This window comes from Podarcis filfolensis (assembly GCF_964270895.1).
Source record: "Podarcis filfolensis genome assembly, chromosome: 1".
Classification (NCBI taxonomy): Eukaryota; Metazoa; Chordata; class Lepidosauria; order Squamata; family Lacertidae; genus Podarcis; species Podarcis filfolensis.
In genome coordinates this window covers 47,095,272-47,120,896 of record NC_139604.1, presented here as the reverse complement: position 1 = coordinate 47,120,896, position 25,625 = coordinate 47,095,272, and the positions used below count along the sequence as shown (strand labels likewise).

Here is a 25,625-nt window from a genome sequence, read left to right as displayed (position 1 = left end):
CCTCCTCCTTTTGTCTTCTGATCCTGTGTTCACTTCTTCTGCTTCCAAGTGGGGATCAGTATTCCTCATTCTTGAGTTATTACTCAAACAATTATAGCTGAGTTGCTACAGAGTAAACATTTTTGTTGGCTCAGTCCTTAACACAATGAAATGTTTCACAACCACCTCTTATTTTATATTTTAATTACCTCCGGTTGCTATCAAGTTTCAGTTCCTTCCTTAATAATGAGACATCCAAGTGCAGTTACCACAAACTCCTGTGGTAGAATGCTAGAAGCCATAACTCTGTTTGCTTTGTTAATCAGCCTCTTCTAAAAAAAACAACAAAAAAGGGTATTCTTATGTGAATTCGCCACACCTACAGAGATAACAATACTATTGTTCTTCATCCCTGTTTTTCATGGAAATGACCATTTTTCTTCTCTTGCAGTAACCAAATTTGTCACTCCCTTGGTTTTGGCTGATCATCAGAACTTCAACAGAACAAGTTTATTCTTGGAAGGACGTCCCATTGGAATCAGTGCTTCTGGGTAAATATCTAAGCTATCACTTCTGGAAAAGATTCTGTTGTTAATTAAGTAAAATTCCGTGACTTTAAATCTCTAAATGCATACCTCCCCCCCTTTTTTTTTGAGGATGTTGGCACAGGAAGGAAGGGCTCAGATTTTCTGAAGTTTGAACTTGTGAGCAGAAAGCTAACAGTATTAGGTAGGGAGGGGAAAACCCTTCTTCAACATTTCCCTTTTCATTACTTTGGAAATATGGAATGTAAAGCAACCTCTTACCTGGGTATTGTTCTGTTACAGCAACGGACCAGAGCAAAAATGACTTTGGAATTCAATGAGCTCAAATGGTGAGGGGAGTGTAAATGGTCCAGATTTTGCCATAACATGCATTGCAATGAGCGCTTGATTGCTGTAGAGCAAGAGGGGGGAATCTTTCCCAGACCATGAGTCACATACCTCCAAGGACAGCCCTCCAGGGGCCAGAAGTGGGCAGGACAAGGGGCAAAATGCTGGCATAGGTAAAAGCAACACATGTGGCTCTTACCTTTGTGCAGGAGAATACATTCCAGGCACACAAAATCCAGAGCTTCCATATACACATACACTTCTCTCTTGCTCTGCATAGGCAAGTGAAATACCTCATCACAGCTCTAGGATGAGACAAAAAGACTCCTGGAAGTCACAGAACAGAACTGGCAAGGGGCTGGTCCTAGGGGAGACTGAAATGCAAACTACCATAACCACTACCTTTGGAGGAAACAAACTGGAAGGAAAAGTCCTCTCTGTGTTTCATCACCCAACCAGGCATGTCTATACAGACTGCCTATCAGAGTGCCTTTCATTTTCAGCCACACCAGTTAATTAAGTAAGAAAAGTTTAACCGCAATTAAAGCTTTAGTTGTTTAATCTACTAATTAAATCAATTAACCATGCAATTGAAGGATATATGATAAGGACTGGGGTACTGGCTGATGACTAATATGTTCTCTATAAATGCTATATGGGGGTGTCTTGCGATGATGACTTGATGAGCAGAGAATGGCACTCTGCACATGCTCTAGAGACCTTGGACAGTTAATCTTCTCATAAGAACCCAGATGGATGATTGAAAGCCTGGCTGTGCAGACAAAACTCCCAAGACCAGAGCTGAAGATTCTAGTATGCCAGAAGGACCATCCCCAGGTCTGCCTCCTTAGGATGCCCTGGAAGGATATTCAGGATGGGTTCCTGGCCTCACCTCCACCAGAGCAGCCTCCAGCCAAGTCAGAGGCTAAGTCACCCCTCCCAAACCCTTGAGAGTGTTGGAGTCAGAAGGCCCAAGCCCTGGAAGCTAGCTGATGACAGAGCAAACACCTGAGAACCCAATGTCACAAAGCAACTTTAGAGTAAAGGCTTCATTGAGAGCAATGGTACAGGGCTTTTAGCACAGACTTCAGCACCTGCAGCTGGTATTGGATATGATCTGGGAGGCCAGGCTAATGAGCCTTCAGCTGGAATCTGCCGTTTGCTGAAACAATGTGTGCCATTCAGATCCCTACATGACCCCTTTGCTTCCTTGATCACTTGTTACTGCATCTTCTCAGTTGCTTCTGGATCTTTGTGCTGCCCCTGGATTTTGCTTTGACTTGGATCTCTCTCATGCCTGATCCTGGCTTGACATTAACCTTGCTTTCCAGACTTCTCTTGCTACTTTGTGTGGGCCCAAGTCTGCAGTTTAAGTAGAGGTTGGATGGCCATCTCTCGTTACCTGTAATTCCTGCATCGTAAGAAGTTGGACTAGATGACTCTTGAGGTCAATTCCACCTCTGCAATTCCATGATTCATGTTTGGGAGCAATGTTGCATTGCAGTACATTGCTCCCAAGGCACTGTAGGAAGAGTGGTTGGTAGGACATGGTGTGAGGCTATTTCCGCAGCCTTCTACTGGCTGCCCCTTCTGGTGGGATCCAGTAAGCTACGTAGCGGCCTCCTGAAAACATTGGAGAAATGTCTCCCCCAGCTTCAGAAAGCAACCGAAAATTAGTTTCTGTTTTCATGGTGGGAATAATGCTTTGGGGAAATTATGATAACTATATACTGCTTAATGCCAAAATAGGTTTCTAAGAGAGTTGCAAAGTATAAAAACTAGCAATGCAAAGATTAAAATATAAACAACCATAATTAAAATGGCGAATAAAAGAATCCCGATAAGCTAAATAAATCCGTAATTAAAATAGACAATGAAACAATCCCATTTAAGCAACATAGTAATTGAAGCAAGAGACTCAGAAAGAAAGATCAAGAGAATGCCTGTATGGATGAGATTTCAACCCAGCTGCATCCACTTGCATCCATGCATTCTGCAATAGAATGGCATATGTTCTTTCATTAGAATAAGAGAGACTAGAAAAGAAACATAATTGTCCTAAAATAGCTTATCAACAGCGCAAAATAGCTCAAGAATAAGGAACACTGATCCCCAGTTGGGAGCAGCTGCCATGTGTGAAATGGCAGGCTGGGAATACACTCTTGTGTCCTGGTGTTCATGTGTATGCATTTACATGCATGTGCTTAGAGACAGGATGTGGACCTGTTCTCCACTCTCACATCTAGCTCCTAGAAATTTTACGGGAGGTGCAGAAAGCCTGAAGAATTAGCAACTCAAAATGCTAACAAAGAACACCCAACAGGCAAGAACAGACAGAAAACGGAGTAAATGATATACCAAAGAGAGGGACGAGGAAATGGAGACTCTGGTAAATTGGGAGAGTGGGAGATGATTGTATATGCATGTTCTGGGAGTGTGCTTCACTTTCCACCTCTGACACACCTTGCTGTTGTCATCCAGTCATCTCTTTGAGCAAAGATCCTGGCAGTCATGTTGAATTGTAGAGCAGCTTTTTGATGTGGCTAAATATAGTCTCCAAAGTAGACCGAGCCCACCCAAATGCATCCAAGTTGAAATTTTGCCAGAGGCTACTAGGGGCTTCTCTACTTAGTGAGTTTGGAAGGACCCTTTAGTATCTGTCATGAGGTAATGAAGGAATAAGTGGAAAGTGGCCCTTCACTGTGCTCCAGCACTTGGTCTCAGACATGGAACCAAAGTTTCTACAAGGGGAAACAGATGACATTTATTTAATTTTTTGCTTCTACATTATTTGGAGCATGACAGCTCCCCTGCAAATGGCTCACACTAAGGTACACTTAAAATAAGTAGTTTGGGTTGAATCTTGCATTAAAAAGCACATAAATCTAGGGTAAAATCCACATGTGATTATATGACTAATGCATCTCTTTCCTCAGACAAATAAATATTCCATAACTGAGCTCACTGAGGTCCCCCCCCTCCAAGATTACACATTTATATTTAACCACTTGTGATTTTCTTACCTTACAGGTGCACTTTTGATGAGGCTTTTAAAGTGTGATCTAAAGGCGCATAATTTGGTAACTGGTTATGTAATGGTTCTTCAGGGAATATTCAGAAAGAATATTTTCTGGATCCAGTCAGGATCTTATAGGACAAAGCTTTAGTCCTCTTTGCAGGCTGGATAATAATGCCACATCATTTTTAAATGTCCAGGACTGAGCCAGTTCAATTCACTTCTCATTTGAACAAAACTCTGAGTTTACTGTGATACTAAAGAGAGAGAGAAACACACCACCTTCTGTTTGTCTTCTGATACATTTCTTCAAAAAACACAGATCCTGAACCATATATAAATATATATAAATCATCCAGCCGTTAAATCCTTGACTATTTGCAGATTCAGGAGTCACTCCAAAGGAGCAGGATTACAGAAGTTGCATGTAGTTTTCTTTATAGCTGTGTTGGTTTAATGGCAGTTTTATTAGGGTTTACTTCCCCCCTCCTTGAGATTATAATTAAGCTTTATATAGGAAGCTGAGAAAGATCATTCCCATAAGTGGCTTGCTGAGCGGGGTAGGGCCACTGCATTATCTTGCTGATGGGTAGGTTGTACTTGTTTACCAGGAGGGAGAGGAGGAAGGTCAAGGTGGTGGGGAGGTTGGCAGGGTGCAAACACCCCACCAGGAGTGCCAGATAGGCTCTGCCAGTGCTTTTGCACCACACAGTCCTCCTTAGCACCTTGTCCCTCACAGTAAACAAGAGCAACCCACCTGCCAGGCAGCTAGCATAGCTGCTCCATGCCACCTGGAGAATCACTTCTGATCACTCTGGAGTACTTTGTACCTCAGTGGTAGAGCAAGTGGCCACTGGTTCAATCTCTGTCATCTCCATGTAAAGCTATGGGAGACCCTAGCCTGAAATCCTGGAGAGCCTCTGATAGTCAATGTGAACAGTACAAAGCTAGGTGGACCATTTATCTGATTTGGTCTGTGACTGGTGAAATTTTATCCTGAAAACAGGGAGGGACAAATCTGTCACATCTTGATTTCTTGCAGTTTCTCCCTTTCTCTGCTCCCCGCATTTCTGCCTCACTTTATGAATGTTGTTGCTGTTAAACGAGGATGTAAAAATAGTTAAGAGATTTCGTGTCACATAAGGTTTCCTTGAGATGGAGTCGTCTTGGCATGCAGACTTTTCCAAAGTCACAAATTGTTGGGCTCCTGTTGCTAAAAATAAGGTCCTGAATTATTTATTAAACATTACATTTAGGATTTGCAGCTAAAACACACAAGAGTGTAAAAGTTCAAAGGCGGCACGTTCCTTCCCATTGAAAGGAGAAATACTTTAAAAAGTTGGATGATTCATTTTTGATCACCCTGTCTTGTAGTCTTTGAAGGGCTGATTTGCCATTTGAAAATGAAACGTGATTTTTTGAGAAAGAAGAAGAAAAAAGTGTGTGTGTGTTTTAATGTTCCAAAGGAGGCGGCAGCAGCAATGGTTACAGCTGTTTAACAGGAACATCTTTTCTTTGCAAAGGAAGGCATTTCATACCTTTGACCATGTTGCCTCCAAGGAAGATGGGCTCAGGACTTAGTGCTGGGTCAGAGCCTGGTCAAGTTGTAACGCTTCATGGTTCTTGACACAGCTCTGATATAAGAAGCTCTGGAAATGCCAGAGAAGAGACAAGTGAGCTCTATTATTTATATCTCAAAGCAAAAAAGGATGTCTGGGTTTTTTCCCCCTTGTACTGCTTCAACTGGTAAGAGAGAGCATTGGATTTGCAGAGCAGCTTAATTTCATCATTTGCAGGAAATATATATTTATATAAATTGTGTATCTCTCCCCGCACCCCACCCCACTCTATCACAACAGCATCATTCTAAGTAGGCTTGGTCAGTGCTTTTTCCCTAAAACAATGTTTAGGGGTACTCTCATTTTCCTACTCATATTGAAATGCTGCCCCTCAATGAGGTCAAACTTAGACTCACAAAATGTTTAGGCGTACCCCTGCGTATCACACCCCCCGCCCAGAAAATAAGCACTGGGCTTGGTGGTGGGAAAAAGGCAGGCTCGGATTGGGGTGAATCTCCAGGGCAAGAGAGTTCAAGGGTAGAGGGCATGTATCTTCCAACCATTGATGCAGTAATGGAAATAGCTCACTTGGTGGAGCAGAGCTGCAATGCTAGCCTCCCAACAGGCATGTCACTGATGCTTACTGGGAGGAGAGGAGGAGACAAAGGTGTGGTGAGGTTGGGGCTGTGCAGGCATTCTGGTGGAACCAATGCCTATCAGATGAGTTGCTTCTGTAGAGAAGGTTTTAGGAAGCAACCCTCTCTGACATGTTACTTCCAGCTCAGGTGTTATTGGGACAAATTCACATTTAAAGAGTCGGATGTACCATCTTGGAGATGGTGCTTGGCTGATTAGCTAAGGTAAGATAGTTAACAATAGAGAACATGTTTTAGATCTCAGATTTAATCTCTGCCATTACCAGTCAAAGCAGTGTTCTTCAACCTAGGGTGTCCAGATGCTGGTAGATTATAGTTCCCATGATCCATGATCGTTGGCTGAGATGGCTGTGGATGATGGGACTTCTTGTCCAACAATATTTGAAGAACCTATGTTGAAAAGCACTGAATCAAGGCATCTTGGGTAGCAGGGCTGGGGAAAGTTCTCTTCTTGATATCTTGGCACTGAGTTGCTACCAGTCAGAGTGGACAGTACTGGATATGTGGACCAGAGATCTGACTTGGTTACTGCAGCCTCATTTTCTTATACCAGTTTTGAATATATGTGCATTGCTCAGCACTTGTAATCTCACCTAACATTTGTTTGTTTCCCTCTGTTCTTTTCACAGTTCTGCCCTTCTTCTCATCAAGGTCATTTCCAAGTTTATACTTGGAAATACTGCTCCTGCAATTCATAAAGGGTTAATCTATGCCTAACGTATGAGTCAGGCACAGGTAAGTCACTCCACTTTGTATTCTCCCTTGTCCAACTTGTTAAGTGTTGGAAAATTGACTTCTGGCCATTCAGAGGAGAAGCACAACCCTATGATGTCTGCTCAGAAGATGGTCCTATTCAGTTCAATGGGGTTTATTCTCAGGTAAATGGGTATAGGCTTACAGGCTTAGACGTTTTGAAGTTTCCCTGCCACCTGCTCACATGATCTGAAGGGACTTACATTCCTCCTCCATTCCCATCCCCTTGTCTGTCTTCTTTTATGAAGTTTATTTGACTTCATCAATCCGGCCAGGAATTGTGTTCCTGACCACCACTCTGCCAAAAACACAACTTTGTTAATATTACATAGTAGGCTGAAGTAGAGCTCTAAGGCTGCAATCCTAACTTCATTTATCTGGGAGTAAGCTCACTGAATGCAATGGGACTGATAGGGTTAGGATTGCAGCCTAAATGGTTAGGTTTTGGAACACAGTCAAGTGACTGATGCCTCTTGAGTACATGAGGATTGCCTTGCTGGATCCAAACAAATGTCCATCACTAGGCCAAACAATGGCAAGATAGTTGTTTCTGGGAAGCATCACAAGCAGGGCACGAAGTGGTGGTGACAGACTTTGCCCCAGCATCTGTTAACCCAAAATATGTTGTCTATGAACATGGAGGTTTAATTTGCAGCACATTGTTACAGCCATAACTTGGGTGACTGGTGAGAAATTTCCACAATTAAATCTGGTTAACATTCAGGAGACAATTACGAAATGGAAGGGAGTCATAGTTCATTGGTAGACCACTTGCTTTGAATGCATAAGATCTCAAGCTCAGTTCCAGTTAAAGAGGGCGGGGGTGAAGCAAGCAAGCACTGCAGGACACATCCAGGATAGTGTTCTGGCAACTACCTCATCCTTCCCGTGTTACTTCCTGATGTCCCAGAAGCAACAGAAAAACCATTGTTCATATGTTCTCCATGATCATCCTTATACTGAAAAAGCCATAGATAAGAAATGGAAGAAGGTGGACAACCAAGCATCTGGAATGAGCTCCATCCTTTGAAGGGACAGTTGCTGGCCACCCAAGGGACAGTTTCACCCATGAGAGTTCAGAGATTGGCCAGTCATCTATGGTGCAGAGTTGTTGTTACGAATATGAATGGGGCAAGAACATTTTAAATACTCAAATAGTGTCTGGAAGCAATGACAAAAGAGGAAATTAGAAATCCTCTGTCTTGGTGTAATCATGCCTTTTAAGTTTCAAAAATGTTATTGTCAACAGAGCGAATGTGTTCATTAGTTTAGTCGCAGTTGTTCAGCACTTTCCAAACTGAAAGGCGCTGCTGCAAATGCTAGGGCATTATGTTGTCTGACAACCCCATGCTTTAAGACTACTGTGTTTTGCATATGAGCTAAGGAAGAGGTGAAGGGAAGGTTAGTTTGAAATGGCATCATGCCTTGGTTAGGTGCAGTCAAATCAGTTGTCAGATTAATTGCATTATGGTGTGAATGCAAACAAACTTTGCAAAGAGATTGAGGAAAGGTTAAACCATTAGCTGTGGAAAACCTCAGGATCAATGTTTATCAGAGTCAGGTGAATTGTACTGTGTGCTTACCAGAAGTTGACATCTTATCCCCAGATATAATTCACTTTTGTCCTCGAGTATGTAATTATGTCACATGCTGAAGCCTGGTGAACAATGAAATGTGGATGACTGAATAGGCAAACAGGAATATCAAAGACTTAAGAGACAGCACGTTGGCAGCATGTACTTTTTCAAATGTCTTCTTGTTTTCTCTTCTTCAGTAAAACATAATTAGTGCCAGGTGATAATAGGTTTTCCAACTTTCTGCCTTCAGAAAAGCCATGGCATATTGACCAGTATTGCCAAGGAAAACCTGTCCATCCAACACAGAACTCCAGCACATTGCCAAGAACTGAGGGGGTTGTTTTCAAGGGTGCATCCTGAATTTATGTAGGTCCAGGGAGGCCTGTGGACTTTACCTGTCCCCCATGTGAGCTAAGAGCATGACCTGACTCAGAACAGGTATAGGACTTCCTGATGGTATTGGACTCCAAATCGTATCAACCCCAGCTAGCATGGTCAAAGGTGATGAGAACTGTAGCCAAGCAACATCTGGGGGGCTGCATGTCCCCTATGCCTGACTTAAAAACATACCCAGTGCTCTCTTGTGACCTGCACCCTATAGGATGAAATCCATAATGATAGCATAGTGGTCCTTCAGGGACTCTTATTTGCCACTACTGATCTATTCATTGAGGAAATCTTGAGAAGCAAACAAGGACCACTTGGGTTCTCTAGAACACAATTGGAAAACCACTGACCTAGGTAGCTATCAAGCCTATCTCTCAGCTACCACTGCCACGAAGAAAATGAAAAGACTCTCTGCATCTATTGGCTGCTTCCAATGGAAAGCAAGTAAGATGGAAAGCAGGAAACAGGTCCATTCATTCCATACAGATAGGGCATTGTCACATTAGTCCAGAGACCAGAAGTTATATTTACGTGCAAGAGCATCTTCATTCATTTAATGCAGAGAACATCAACATGCACACACAGGAGCACACACTGAGTTGCCCCCTCCAATGAAGAACCTCACTAATGAGGTTGAGGCCATAGATTCATGTTCTTCTCCAAAGCTGTGCTCCAGACTGTTCTTCATAGATTTAGGTGCATGTGGAAGTGAGTACAGGCCAGCAACTTGAATGGCTTTGAAAAAGGATTAGACAAATTCATGGAGTATGTGGCAGCATGACTATTAGTTGCTGGAAAACCAAATGCGGAGAATGCTGTTGAATTCTGGGTCTGCTTGCAAACTTCCTATGGGTACCTGGTTGACCACTGTGAGAATATGATGCTGGGCTGATGCTTTGACCTGATCCACCAGGGCTCTTCTTAGGTTCCCACTGTCGACATGCCCAGGAATTCTGAAGGTAGCTAACACAAAGTGAATTTCAACAACAGGGTTATATATACAACAGAATTAAAGCACAACTTTTAAAGATGTCTACTTATGGCAACAATAGGTCCAGCTTTCTTTCTTTCTTTTTTTACCCACACACCAAGGCCTTTTGCCAGCTAGTCTCCTGTCTTTTGCCTGTTCTAAGAGCCTTACAGACAAATGCAGCCTGTCTAAGACCAAGGATTCCACCCCATGCCCCTTCTCAGGAGCCGCCCTCCTTCAGCATTTGCCATCTGCCGTGCCAGTAGGACCTGGTGAATCAGCAGAGCACAAAAGAACGTTGCTGTGGCACCTGCTGAATATTCATGATATATGAATATTCATTAAATTAGCATCTGTATGACCAGGCCTCCAGATTCACAACTGGCATTGCAGGAAAAGGGCCTATTGTATTTTAATTAAATGCCAGCTTGATTTCTAAACAGCTATACTTACCAGGATTTAATCAACTGAGAAGGATAGCAACACATTTCCAAACCCTGGGGATGCAACCCCTCCTCTCCCCCTTTGCACGTTTAATACGAGTGGGAGTTATGTGTTTGCAAGGAAAGGAAAAAAGACCTCTCTGAGCAACCAAAATAGCATCAGATTATCTTTATAATAGATTCACACTGTGTGGGATCCATCAACATTTTCCCTGAGGCACAATCAGACAAGAATAGTAAAGTGGTTAATATATCTTCAGGGAAAGGAGGGACATTTTCATATGGAGTGGCGCAGAGCTTAAGCATCGCCATAATGTGTACAGATCAAGAAGCAGAGGAAAAGAAAGCAATACTATAGCCTTTAACAAGGAGCAGGAGAGAGAAATTTGGCTAGCTTTATTTACATCTCTCAATAGAGTCAGGTGTTTAAGGGGAGAAAGAATAAACATTGGCCATTGCCTAGTACCAGGGCTAAACTGAAAGAAGGAAATCTAAGAGGTAAACATTCACACTCAAATCTGTGACCATCTTATTTAATGAAACAAATGAGTAGCTGTACCAGTCCCCCCTTTATTGGGATAGGGAAAAGGCAACTTTATATGAAAGTGAAATGTAACAGTATTATGAAATTCACCAGATAACAGCATTATTAATTCATTGACACAATTCAGTGTTTATGGTTTACAGTTTCACAAATAAGATCCCCAATCCAGGGAACTAAGTATTTACACTTTGACAGTAACATAGGGAGAGAGGAGAAAGACAGGCAAAGGTAATCAGAGATGAAAATGAGCAAATCCAGTTTCAAAGTTGTAGACATACTCATTTTCATATGGAGATGAAATCCCATCTTTCTCCAGAGGAGTTCAGCATGGCATCCAGGTGGTCTCCTGTTAACCTACCACTTAAATTCATAACTGCAGAGCTTCAGCAAGGTTTCTGCAGCATGTGCCTTGAGATCATGATTTGCCCGTTTCTTAAAAACACTTCTGGATAGTAACCTATTGTTCTGTTAATATGCATTTTAGAAAAACAAAACAAAAAATACCATAAGATTCCTCTCATTCTACAGAGCAGAAAGGAACCATGTCTATTCTCTGTTATTTGATAAATGTGTGGCATCCATATACACTTTGGTTGCATCCAATTTCTTGAATTTAAAACGAATCTACTGAAAAGAAAGATGCATCTATAAACATTCCATGGTCTTGTTTCTGAGAAGCATCACCCCACAGCTAGGACACATTACCACTTGTGGTATCTGATATGGCAATGGGATAATGTTGAAGGTTCCATATTTCTCACTGCTCTTTCTTTGTTTGGGGGAAAGCAGGGAACTGCTTTCCAGGAACTGTGCGGTCCTTTGTAGTAGATTTCACAATTTGTTTGGGTGGCCATGGATGGACCTATCTCTTTTTCTGTGCTGTGTGGTTCAGATGAGATATGGGTAACTTGCCCCAAATCCTCCCTTTTAGGTAGAATCCTAATACCCTAATATTGACTAAGCCAGAGAGAGAAAATGATGCATTCACACACACACATGCACGTGCAAATCGGGTTGTTTTCAGCTGTTCCAGAGAACTGACACCAGCAGCACAATGAAACAGAAATGAGCTGGAAGAGCATTGTGGGTATTGATATGCTAATGAGCACGCAAAGTCCTTTCTGAAGGGAAACTGCACACTGGCTCGCTTAAAGCCATAGACCCACCAAAACAGTTTGCAGCCCCTTAATTGAGTCAAAACCTCATGCGCACACATCAGTGTCAGATTTGCAAGAACTTAGTCTGTGATCATATAGATACAGGTACCCTAAAATAAATAATTTATTATTATTAATAATAATACTTTTAGACTGTTTTGGGGAAAGATGCCCATCCAAAGTGACTTACAGTTAAAAAGAAAAAAAGCAGAAGATGAAAAGAACAATAATGCAAAATTTTAAAACTTAAATATCTACCATGCAACAACACTCCACATAGAACAAGCAACTCTTTAACAGAGCTGGAAAGAACATAATCCAATCATACCATAACCAAGTTAATAAATGCCCTGCTTTGAAGGGCAATTGAGAAAAGAAAAATAGGCATTCAAGGCCTGTGATGTAGAAATTTGATGCAGTTCCAACTGAAGGGAAATGACTATGGCATAATCATTCTAAACATGAATATTGCTGTGCCATCCTTAACAGTATAAACCAATACACATTTGGTCTTTCCACCAAGAATTCCCTTCCCCTCTCGTCCCATTTGACAAGCTCTCTTTCAGCAATCCAGATGTTGTGTGGAATTCCAGAAACAAAAGTGCTGCTCCAACTTCCAGAGCTCTTTGCTACCTCTCTTTCTAAGGCTGCCCTATTAGATGGTCAGATGGTCAGGCTGCTCCTTAGATGTTCAGATGTCACAATTCTTCTTCTTCTTCTTCTTCTTCTTCTTCTTCTTCTTCTTCTTCTTCTTCTTCTTTTCTCTCTCTCTCTCTCTCTCTCTCTCTCTCTCTCTCTCCCTCTCTCCTTCTCTCCTTCCCTCCATGCTCTCAAAACATACATGGTCTCTACCCCATTCACAGAAACACATTTACATACATACCCATCTTGCCCATGCACAACTGCAATAAGAGAACAGGATGTCGACTAGCCCTTCTAGAGATAAGGGGGATAATTCTTGCAGTGATGGAGCACATTAGCTAAATGCAAACCAATGGGACTTCAGAATGGGAACCAAATTTCTTACAAAGCATTACCTAAAAGACTGTTCTTTAGTAGATTAAAGGTTGAAGAGTGGTGAAGCAAGCCAGTGTGTAATAAAAGGAATTATTTTTATATTTGCAAATAATATTAATTGGCCGCTTGTTGCTTAGGTGGAACTACTTTTTTTGTAAGCTGAAATTCTCTGGGTTTGTTGTCATCATCAAAGTATTCAACTTCACTAAGCCTCCATACACACCCTTTCTCCTTGACTGATTGCTCTTTCTATTCCCTAGCATTTTCTAAGTGCTGCAGAGTCCCTGACTGCAGGCTCCGAATCCAAAACACAGTGCAAAGGGGAAAAGAAACGGGGAAAGAAGACAATCATGGAAGCACCTCCTCCTCCTTTGGCTGATTGATGGAGACAGGTTGGTGTTGCCCTTGCCATGATGTTCTCCATGGGAGGCAAACGGTTGTATCCAGCACTCAGTTAAAGTCACTTAGCGGTGTCGACCACAGCAAACTATGGCAAGTTCTTAAAGAAATGGGAGTGCCTGATCACCTCATCTGTCTTCTGAGAAATCTCTATGTGGGACAAGAAGCTACAGTTAGAACTGGATATGGAACAACTGATTGGTTCAACATTGGGAAAGGAGTACGGCAAGGCTGTATATTGTCTCCCTGCTTATTTAACTTGTATGCAGAATTCATCATGTGAAAGGCTAGACTGGATGAATCCCAAGCCGGAATTAAGATTCCAGAAGAAATATCAACAACCTCAGATATGCAGATGACACAACCTTGATGGCAGAAAGTGAGGAGGAATTAAAGAACCTTTTAATGAGGGTGAAAGAGGAGAGCGTGAAATGTGGTCTGAAGCTCAACATCAAAAAAACGAAGATCTTGGCCACTGGTCCTATCACCTCCTGGCAAATAGAAGGGGAAGAAATGGAGGCAGTGAGAGATTTTACTTTCTTGGGCTCCATGATCACTGCAGATGGTGACAGCAGTCAGGAAATTAAAAGACGCCTGCTTCTTGGGAGAAAAGCAATGACAAACCTAGACAGTATCTTAAAAAGCAGAGACATCACCTTGTCGACAAAGGTCTGTATAGTTAAAGCTATGGTTTTCCCCAGTAGTGATGTATGGAAGTGAGAGCTGGACCATAAAGAAGGCTGATCACTGAAGAATTGATGCTTTTGAATTATGGTGCTGGAGGAGACTCTTGAGAGTCCCATGGACTGCAAGAAGATCAAACCTATCCATTCTGAAGGAAATCAGCCCCGAGTGCTTACTGGAAGGACAGATCCTAAAGCTGAGGCTCTAATACTTTGGCCACCTCATGAGAAGAGAAGACTCCCTGGAAAAGACCCTGATGTTGGGAAAGATTGAGGGCACAAGGAGAAGGGGACGACAGAGGACGAGATGGTTGGATAGTGTTCTTGAAGCTACCAACATGTGTTTGACCAAACTGCGGGAGGCAGTGGAAGACAGGAGTACCTGGAGTGCTCTGGTCCATGGGGTCATGAAGAATTGAACACAACTAAATGACTAAACAACAACAACAAGCGGTATACTTGCTCCACTGGTGTAATTAATGTTTTGTGTCAAAGGGACATTGTTGCACTACAGAATGTATAAGCAGCTTGCTGGTAACTTTATACAATATATTGTACTGGATTCCTCTGTCGTGCAACATTTAAGCCTGCATGGACTGGTGCAGCCTCCCAGTGGCTCTTGGTCTCCCCGCTGGTAGCTGGAGATGGGAGAGAAAATCAGTTAAAAACAGAGATGTTAGCCATATTCATTGGTTTCAATGGGTCTACTCTGAGTGGGACTTAGGATATAGCCCCATGTTCTAGAAAGCTCTGGAGTTTCTGTAAAAGTTTATCTCAATGTGTGTGGGGATCAGAAATAGCAGACAACTGTCCCTGAAAAAATGACTGATTTTCTTTACCATCTTTCAGGCAGGCACAGAGAAAAGTTGGGAATACTATCAAGCACATTTTCAGTTTGCATGGGATGATAACTAGTTCCAAGAGGCCTGACTGGTGCCTCTAAGCAGGTGGGACAGAGTTACAACGCAAGCTTTACTGCTATTTACCAAGAGGAAACAGGATGAGGGCAGGGCTATGATGGCACATGTGCAGAGTGACTCTCCAGAATCCTTTGCCACTGGAATCCTTGCCTATTATATAAATGCAAAGGTCCCCCAGGAAATAAATCAAAATGGATTTTTTCCCCTTTATGGTGGAAAGTTTGAAAACCACTGATCAGAAAACTACATTTCTGAGCTGTCAGGCATAGGATTATGCTGTAACTCCATCTGAAGAAAAGGTGGGTGGGGGATCGTCATGAGTAATGGGACTGAACTGGGTATTTCATGCTTTTGCCAAGAGTACACCATAACGAAATAAAAAAGTGCAGTGTTAGCTGACATCATTCAACAAAAATGAGATTCACGTACAGTTTTAGGGATTAAATGTACACATAACTGAGCTGGAAAGTGAAATCTGGCCACGGAATGATACTTGTTTTCATAAACAGAACATTCATAACAGTCAATTCTTCAAAACACACACAAAGATATGTCCAGGCTGCTGCCCCTGGGCCCTGGCTGATTCATCTTCAGTTGTGAACATTTCGGAACTTGCTGAGTGAAGGATTTCATTTTTTTTTAAACCTCATGATTTCTTACAGATAGAGAATCCCATGATGAAGGGGAACTCTTAAGAGGAAATCCCTGGAGATAGCAAGGGAGATATTTGTCACGTCACAAATACTATGAGTTTCAAGCATGCCTGTGGACAGGGGCCTGGAAGTGGTTTCTACATGGATTCCCTGATGTGAAAGCAAATGCCCCAGAATGCAGTCGCTCTGCAGTGGTGTTCTGGGGTTTGCATGAACGCAGGAAGTCTCTATGCATGGAAAAACCTTCCCGTGATTAGGAGCATTGCCAGATCGGGGCTCTTGAATGTGGGGAGGCCTCTAAGGGATTTGAAGCCCTCTTCAGACATGCATGAGAAACATGTGAAGTTCTGAAGAGGAGAACACCACGAAGGTGTTCTGTGCATGGCATTTGGGCACTTAACAGAGGAAGTCTAGCAAACTCCAAATTTGGAGTCTCAAATTTCAGTGGCGCCTCATGCAATGCTAAAATTTGGCACCCTCTGCCTCTCGCACTCCATTCTAAATAATATTTGCCATGCCCCCTGCAGCTGCAAGCCTAGTGCAACCGAACTGATTGTGCTCCCCTAAAGCCATCTCCAAGTCTAGTCTCATAAGCATCTTTATTCAAATGTGACATTTATTTGCATTTTTACAGACCTGTCATGGACCACCTGAACGAGGCCTCTGGACCTCAGTTTGGGAACACCCTTGCCCTAGTATATGCATTTCTGTGCACATTACCTGGCTGCAGAACTGCATTGCAAAATTCAGAGAAGTACGCATTTCAAATGATGCCTGTGTTTCAGTTCACATACTGTTTTGTAATGTCAGATTAGGTACGCTCACATTTAAATGCAAACTGAATTGAAGCTCACCCCCATTCCTAGGTGGAGCTCAAATGTGATGGGCCCAGGGGCAGCAAGGTAGAAAGTCTTCCAACAGTCTTCCCAGCAGTGCCACACAGAGCATCATATTGTAATCATGCCTCTAGGTTACAGAGGCAAAAAGAAGAGTTGGCAATGCCTTTTTCGTAAGCGCTCATCCCTTTGTTGAATGGAATTTGTAGTATGTTGCCCTAGCTGCTTCCAATCTCAGCTCCAAAGCTCCGGATCTAGCAACAGATCCACTGTAAGGTCTGCTAAAGCAAGAGACGCTCTTCCCCCATGTGATAGAAATGTCCGGCTGCAAGTTATTTCAGAACCCTACAGCTACCGAGAACTAGAAATGAAAGGACGCAAGTCCATCTTCACCCACACAGACGGTGCTTTGATGCAGATGTCATCAGCCAGGCCGAGGTAATGTTGTATATAAATGACAGTCCCTTAATTGCCTGGCATGCATACTTTCCCTGAAGTGTAATCAGCTTGCAGAATTTCTCTTGTGCAATTCTACCAGGAGTGCCAATGTTATTTAACTGCAAACAAAGAACATTTGAGGGAGAGGCTGTATGTGTTTGCTTTTTTTTTTAAAGGAAAACAAAACAAATGTTATTTCCCCAGTCATTCTTGTATGATTAAAAATGAAATTGTCCAGAAATTGTACACTATAGTTCCCATTTCATATGTAGTAGTAGGAGAGAAAATACTTCTTATAGCTTCAGCGCTGAGCCTCCTTTCCTGTTGCCGTTCCTCACGTTTTCTACTGTACCAGTTGGCTTCCATCATTCCATGGATTCCACCATGTTCCGTTATGATGTGCTTTCAGTCAACACCAGGAATAGTGGAAGTAGGGGCTGAGTGCAACCGGGATGACAATGACGGGACTCGTACACGTAATAATTTAAATTAACACTGCCAAGTGAGAGCTGACAATCTTGTGACCTCGGATTCTTTAACCCCGGGGGGGGGGGAGAACATGTGGCCTTCCACATGTTGTCCAAGTCCCTTCTGCCTCTAGTAGCATGGCTAATGGTCAGAGATTATGGGTGTTGTAGAGTCCAACAACATCTGGAGGTCCCTTGGTGGCTGAGGTAGGGGTGCTTCCATTGCACATTTAGTGCTGGAGAGCAGGGATGCAGAGTTTAGGAGGTGCTCAGAGAGGAATGCAGCATGTAGTTGAAGTCCATTGCTCTCTAAGGTTGGTGATAAAGCACCCAGTGCACCAAATTTACCGTATTTTTTATCCCATAGGACGCACCGGCCCATAGGACGCACCTAGTTTTTTGGGGGGGAAATAAAGGGGGGGAATTCCCTTTATTTCCCCCCCAAAACCAGGTCGGGGAATCCAAAACCAGGTCGGGGAATCCAAAACCAGGTCAGGGAACCGCGGTATGGCGGCGCTCCGCCTCCCCGCTGTCCCCCGAGCTTGTGGGGCTGCCCGATGTCTACCCGAAGCGCGGGGCGCTCTGCTTCAGCGCTCCCCGCGCTCCGTGCAGCAGGCTGCTATCCACAGCCTAGGGAGCCCTGCGGGAACTCCCGCGGGCTCCCCAGGCTTGCTGATAGCTTCCTGAAGCCTGGAGAGCGAGAGCCTGTATTCGCCCCATAGGACGCACACAGATTTCCCCTTCATTTTTGGAGGGGAAAAAGTGCGTCCTATAGGGCGAAAAATACGGTAATTGTAGGGAACTGAATCTGGATACCTGAATGCAGATTTCATTCCAGTGTTCTACCTCTACTGGCTCAGGCATTATACTACTGAATACCAGTTGCTGGGAATTGCAGGTGGGCAGAGTGCTCTCTAAATGGGCCACTGGCTTGATCTGACATGCTTATTATATGTTTTTCAATCAAAAATGAATATTCAACAGCCAGGATCTGAGAGCAGCTTTCCACATTATGGGGTTAGTGTGGAAAATATCCACTGGGTTTTTGATATGACTTAAAATGTTCTGAAATGTGAACCCCCTGCTACATATATTCTCCAGTCGGCGGCATGCTATGCATCTATTTCATTTCCAGGATTCACAGTTTCTGTGCAGTTTCGTATCTACCAAAGTTTGTTCTGCTTTCCTTTGGGCCACATCAGTGAGGCCAAGAGAGGGGTCTTGCTGTCTGGGCAACCCAGGACCTCCATAAACACTGCCCAAGCTTATGTTCCAGAGAGGTCACTTTGGTGCTGCCAACACAGTGGTTTGCCTTCACCCCCGGAAGTGCACTCCTTTGTTTCTTGAGACAAACAAAATGTTTGGCAAGCTGATGGCATAGGTGCATGGTCCATTTCAAGCATTAAAAACACACACACAACAAACCTACTGTTTTAAGGTGTAATCTACCTGACTCATAAATGATCTCTTGCAAAAATCAGAACTTTCTGCTATGTGAACCTGAGTAAATTGTTATGTGGGTACAACCACACACCTATGCAGTTCTGCATGAGTCACAGTTGCCATGCAGAAAGGTGGTCTAAAATTTCCATTGTTCTGCCTTTCACTGTGCTTACTTGACCGTTTTCTGAAGCAAGTTGGAAAAAATATGAGGGGGGGGAGTCTGCATGGTAGAGATGGACAAATAACAGACACCAAAAGAAATGTGAGTGGGTGGGAAGGAATTTGATTTCCCATATGCTTTTTGTTTCTCTGTACTTAAAATGCAAGGTTTATATCCCGCCCCCACCCAGCCCAATATACTAATTAAATAAATACATTGCTAATTTTAAATTGAACACTCAGTGCACATAAAATGTCTATGTACTGGTAACATTGCATCAGATCTACACTGAGTTAGCTGCACTGAAGTCCTATCTGAAGCATTTATATTCAGCCTAATCTACCTCATAGGGTTGCTGTGAGGATAAAGTGGGAAGCTTGAGAACTGTGTACGCCATCTTGAGTTTCTTGGAGGAAAAGAGGGGTACAAATGTAATAAATAAATACTCCTCCCCCAATATTGATGTCAAGAGGACCTAAGTGTGAGTAACTTAAGCTAAAATCCTCACCAGTTTTCTTGAGAGTAAGCCTTACTGAACTCCATGGGACTTACAGTGGAACCTCGGGTTACAGTGGGGATCCATGCCGGAGGCCCCGCTGCAACCTGAAAATGACGCAACCCAGAGTGTCGCATCTGCGCACGTGATTTAGCACTTCTGCACGTGTGCAAACAGAGCGAACCCGGAAGTAACCCATTCCGGTACTTCCAGGTTTACACCGGTCTCAAGCCGAGGGTGGCGTAAGCCAGAGGCAACATAACCCGAGGCTCCACTGTACTTCTGAGTAGATGTCTAATCCTGTCCTCAAACAGCAATCCTAACATGGAGCCTGGGAGGATCAGAGTGGCAGAGTCAATGTGGTGAATCTGAAGTCCTGACAGATCATGCCAGCCAGGGCTGAAGTGTGGCACAGTTTCCTTTCGTGTCTGGCACAGCTGAGGGGCCTAAGGATTGGGTCACTTTGTAGTTCAATGGGACTTTGGATCCAGCAGATCCAAAGCCATCAGCACTTTTCTCTGTCCAGAAGTGCCCCTGTTTGGGAGGATTTCCACACTGAATCACTGGAGAGAGAAACCGCATTGGTAGCTTACTGGGGAGTTCAGGGTGCCTGCTGCAATACGACACTCTCATCACCAGTGGCACCAGTGTACATGCCACCCACCCCAGTACTCAAATTGGGGGGGTGCTTGGGATTCAGTGGTTAACCTGGATCCAAACCATTAACTGATAATCCTCAAAGAGGAAGTGGAATTCTGATCCATGCAAGAACAAACTAGAAGGAGACAGATAGTTTTAAGCAGTGGTAGAAATGAGTATGTGTTCATGTGGTTTTATTGCTACATGTGCAGTCAAAATTAAAACCCTGAGCCTTTTTTGAAGGAGAACTGTCCTATTTGCCCATGCCTTTTGTTCCATTGTCCTTTGGTTACCTGACTTGAGGTGCATGACTTAAACTTTTTAAATGGCCAAGTTTTATAGTAATCTAACAAAAATATTCTTTTCTTTTTTCAAAGTTTGCTTCTTTGGGGCAAGGAACCCAATGCACACAGACAAAGATACACTGCGTTTGCCCGAGGGCTGCTCAGGTCTGCTTCCTCCACTCAATAATGCAGAAGGTGCTTCCAGCGATCTCCAGTAATTTGCAGGTCTCATGGGATCTGTGGTCAAAATTGTAGGAAAAGGTCAGGAGCAGTGGTAAGGATCTTGGAGTCTTCTTTCCATATCTGCCCCTCTAGAGAGACCTAAGCTTGTCCCACTCCATCTTTACTTCCCAGAAGCTTTTGCAGCACTGAGATGGTCTGTGAGCAAAGGGGCTATCTGAATTCTTGAACACTATTCTATGCCAAACTTCTGGCTAGAAAACTGACGTTCACAGTTTACTGGGATTTAACTTAATGTGTCCACCGCAGCAGAGCGCTTCACCACAAGTGGCATTCCTGTTTACTGATGGGTGTATATCACAGTTGGGGAGGTGGAGTTGGCTGAAGGCCTGAATCAAGAAGTGGCCAACATTCCATAGGTCATTTTGACAGGGCTCTTTCTTTATTGGCTTTCTGCCATACAGAACGGGATCATTCTTAGGTAAGAATCAGGTTTTTTCCTGGCTAGTTTTCTGTGAGTTCCAGCACTGGGCTTCTGCTACAGCACTGACCTGATAAAGAAAACCAGGGAAGTAATAAATACAGAATTTTTAAAATTAGCAAAACAAATCAACAAAAGTTTCCAAGCCTGGGGAAATAAAATGGTCTGCTCCCAGTGCCCAAAGATGCCCTTTCTATTGGAGAGTGTGATTAACTGCAGTTTGGTCTTGACTCTCCCTGCTTGTTTTGAATTACTTTGCAGTTGCCCAGCCATCAACCACCCAATGTCATCCAAAGTCAGCTGATTGACATCTCAAGCCAAAGCAGTAAAGGGACACGGCTGTGGAAGCATCCCAAGGAGCCCAAGAGAGAAGCCAGCAGGAGACGTAAGCTATGGACCGCCAGAGCCTGGGCACAGCAGTAAGAGGGTAGGCTGCTTAGAAGGAGGTCAGGTGGGATCTTGAAACTGGGGAAAGACAGAAGCCACCAACACTTTGCTGGAAGAAACCTGGTTTGGGGGGCTTAGTGGGGCACCGAGACCAGAAAGAAAAGAGAATAAAAGCAGAGAAACTAAGACCAAGACCAAGACCTTCAAGACACTCCCACTCACTGGCTCAATCAGTGGAGGAACAAGTCTAAGAGGCCTCCAGAAGAGTCTGTGTGCCTGAGGGTGGAGACAACTAACACAGTGCCCCTTGGATACAAGCTCACTGCAAGGGGAAATCCCGAACGGACCCCTGACTAATCTGCCACCAAAAAAGCCCTAAGAGATGCTTCCACCCATAGGGTAGTCCAGTGCTGGAACTTAGGGGACACTGGAGAGGGAAAGACAATGATTCTTACATGAGGATGATCCTGTGCTGTAAGGCAGAAAGCCTATAAAGAAAGAGGCCTGAGCAGGCAGGAATATGGGTTTTTCTCTGTGTTATGGATATATACTGTTTTGATGTGCTCCTTCCTCCAGACCCTTCCACATACTTTTTTTTTATTATTCTAAGACACCCTGATAATGTGTTTGAAATGGGTGGGGCATGAGTTCTAAAAATTAAATTAAACTGAGAGCCTGCCTGCTTTCCTCTCCTCTAACTCCATATGCCACTTAATACAAAAAATAATAATAAAAAGGGACAGAAGTGTAACCCAACAGCTTGCTGATTCCTAGCCCTCAGATTTTTAATCTTTAGACGTCATCTACTCCGATGCCAAATGATGCTTCTCTTGTCTAATTCTGGCTGGGATTTTTTATTAGAGAGAGAGAGAGAGAGAGAGAGAGAGAGAGAGGGCGCTTAGAAGTGAAGCACAAAGAGGCAGAGCTCAAAGAAGTCCCTCTTAACAATTTCTACACAGCAAGGGCACAAAGCATCTATATGCATAGAGCACCCTTCATTATGATGTTCTAAATATAGCAGCGCCCACTTGAGTCAATATTTGAAATGAAAAGCCACTATAAAAGAACTTCCATATGCATTCACCACATCTGTAGGATGCTTATTTTTAATATATATATATTATTCAGTGGAATCCTTTAAAGCCATAAAGGAACACCTGATAAAATAATTAACCTGTAGCCTGAAAAGGATTCAATACAGGCACTTACGCAAACGGGATTGCGAGAGGGAGTCCACTGCAGTGCCTTCCCACAATAGACAGAACAACAGGAAGTGCTGGCAGCTGTAGAACCTGCACTTCAGCCATGGTTTGCTAGAAATAGTCACATTCCCATCCACTTGCATGGGATCAGGAAATTAAATGAGGTGTTCCTCTCCACCCAAATTGGAAAGTGTTTCACTTTCGCCCCCCAAGCGAGTTCAATATTCATATGTCCACCACCCCCACCACCCAGCGGTGGAGGAAGCTGCTGCGGGCACCTGGGGTGGCACACCCAGGGGTGGCAGGAGCCACCCATAGGGGCAGGGCAAGGGCAGGGTGAGCCGGCCATAGGGGCAGGGAGCACCATGGGGACTCCAGAGTCTGCCTGCCTCCTCCCACTCAGCTGCCCTACAGCTAGGGGGGAGGCAGTGGGCGGACCATTTGGGCAGTATGGAGCCTGCATTCGTCCAAGCCACCGTGTCTCTCCCAGGAGAGATGCGTGGCTTGGCATGCTGCAAGCCCTGCGGTGAGTGCCACCTGGGATTTTGTCACCCCCTCAGTGAAGACACCCAGGGCAGCCTGCACCCACCGAACCCCTTCCTCCGCCCCTGCCTCCACCCATGCACTTGCCCCAACCCAGAGAGATACCAAATCCCTTTCTTTTCCATGCCTCCCCCTCCAGAGTCTTGGTGCAATGGCAGTAGTCCCTGGGGCTCTTCCCCCTTTGCACTCATAAACTGCATGACAAAGAAAGAGGGACCCAGTTTCCTTCTGGCAAAGTCTGCTGTTGCTAGCCTTAAATATTTATCCAGCTCAGATCTGAGTGAAAATCTGCCTCTTCTTTGACGTGAGCATTGCAGGCACACAGTGTTCATTTTTGGGCCCATTGCCCAGTGAATTCCCTCCATTATCTCTGCATGTAGCTTACATCACATCCGTTACAAGAACCCACAGCAGTAATGCTGGTGATAGTGCTTGTGGTACGCCATACTAGTTCTGAGCATCCCCAAGGAAGGGGCATTAGATATTGTGGATGGTTCTAGGAGTCAGGGTAATTTCTGTAGCCATCTTAAAAGGAGGGAATCTGAAATCTACTCAGAGTCAAGAGTGGATTTCATGCTCTTTATTCAGCTCATAGTGGGAGGAGGAATGAAAGTTCCCCCAAAGTATCTGCTTTATATACATTATTTACACAATGGGCTGCACATGACTGGCTAATTCCGGAACCCGTAGGCCAATCAGGTTGTGGATTCACTTCCATCTGGAGCTGGATTGGGTGGCTCCTGCAGACCAATCATACTGCTGCATTGTTCTAGGACCAATCAGACTGCTGCATTTTTGATCCTATTGTTCTAGGACCAATCAGACTGCTGCATTTTGGATCCTATTCAACCCAGTACATAACAGAATCAAAGAAAATCAGGCAGAGGCGGTTTACAATCCTTCCTTCCCAGTACATACACACATGCCCTTTCATGAGGACTTCCAGGAGAGGTTTGGAAAGCTCAGGGCCTTCATTGGGAGTAGGAATGCAGCCCACCCTTAATAGATCTGGTTTAGTACTCTGTGTTTTGATATTGCTGTTGCTCCTATCAAATGGGGGGGGGATGCATACTGAGGGGTGTGCACTGGTCACTAGCTTAGAGTTGTAACTGTAGTTTGGGGAAGCAGTTGGGTCTGTTTTGGAGCAGCTCTGTCGTTTCCCAGTTCGACTCACTATTCAAGACTGAATTAAATCTGTTAAAAATGAAACTGTTCCACCCCCCCTTCACTATAATGGGAAATCTAAAACTGACTATAACTCTTCCCCCCCCCCCCCATTTTCACAGAACTCGATGCAATTTGCAGACATGGTCATTCCTTCTGAGAGGGCAAAGCTCAGTCCCAAATTTCAGTGTAACAGCTGCAGAGGTTCTCCTACAAGTACAGACTTTCTTGTTTGGGGATGAGTATAGTAGGAATAAATAAGAAACTGGGTTGTAGGCAAAAGAGCATGGATCCTCAGGAAAGACGGGCGTGGGGGAAATGATACCCTCCCAGCAAATACAGTAGTACCTCGGGTTACAAACACCTCAGGTTACAAACACTTTGGGTTACAGACTCCACTAACCCGGAAATAGTACCTCAGGTTAAGAACTTTACCTCAGGATGAGAACAGAAATTGTGCGGCGGCAGCGGGAGGCCCCATTAGCTAAAGTGGTACCTCAGGTTAAGAACGGTTTCAGGTTAAGAACAGACCTCCGGAACGAATTAAGTTCATAACCAGAGGTACCACTGTACCTTGTTACACCAAGGATCACTGATGTTGGATAGGCATCTCCACCCCATTTACAACCAGCAACAATGTCTGAGTAACCACTGTTATCTTCTTCAGTGGGTTGCACAACCACACTTTTATAACATGTATGCTACTGACTTTCAAACTTTGGGATTGTTGAAATATATGCAACAAAAAAACTAATTAATTTGATTCATGCAATTCTACTTTCGTCTGCTAGACCTAAAACTTTTAAGCAATGTGGACTAAAGTCAGTTTGGTGGCCCCTCTGGGATTAGGGGCTCTGAAACCTAAGCTTCATTAGTTTCATAATAGATCTGCCCCTGCTTGGGAGAGAGAGAGATCTCTGTATTGACTTGCACAGGGAAAGGGGTGGTGGAAGGAAAAAACAAATCCACTTTAAAAATAAACACAGCTTTTGAGCTTTCTCCTAAATCACTGTGATTGGAGTGTCCTAGGAAATTAATCCACTATCATGAAAATCTAGGCCTGTTAATCAAAATGAAAGATTCTGCTACAGCTCTCCACCCACACTAACCCCGCTTCGAGCTTCATAAATTGCGTTGCCCAGAATTGGGCACAGTATTCCAGGTGTGGTCTGACCAAGGCAGAATAGAGTAGTACTAATACTTCTCTTTTTCTGGACAATATAGTTCTGTTGATGCATTAGCTTTTTTTGCTGCTGCATCACACTGTTACACTTGTGGACCAGTGTAAGTCTCAGCCAATGGGAGCTCTTCCTAGAAGAC

General features: G+C 43.8%; 1 long non-coding RNA gene across 1 annotated transcript; it reads left to right on the top strand.

Annotated features, from left to right (window-relative positions):
- The first annotated feature begins 430 nt into the window (after window positions 1-430).
- Window positions 431-17,028, top strand: LOC310749476. The gene is made up of 3 exons (XR_014541647.1): window positions 431-530; window positions 6,712-6,817; window positions 13,191-17,028. It is a non-coding gene; the product is annotated as an uncharacterized lncRNA (long non-coding RNA).
- Window positions 17,029-25,625: the final 8,597 nt, after the last annotated feature.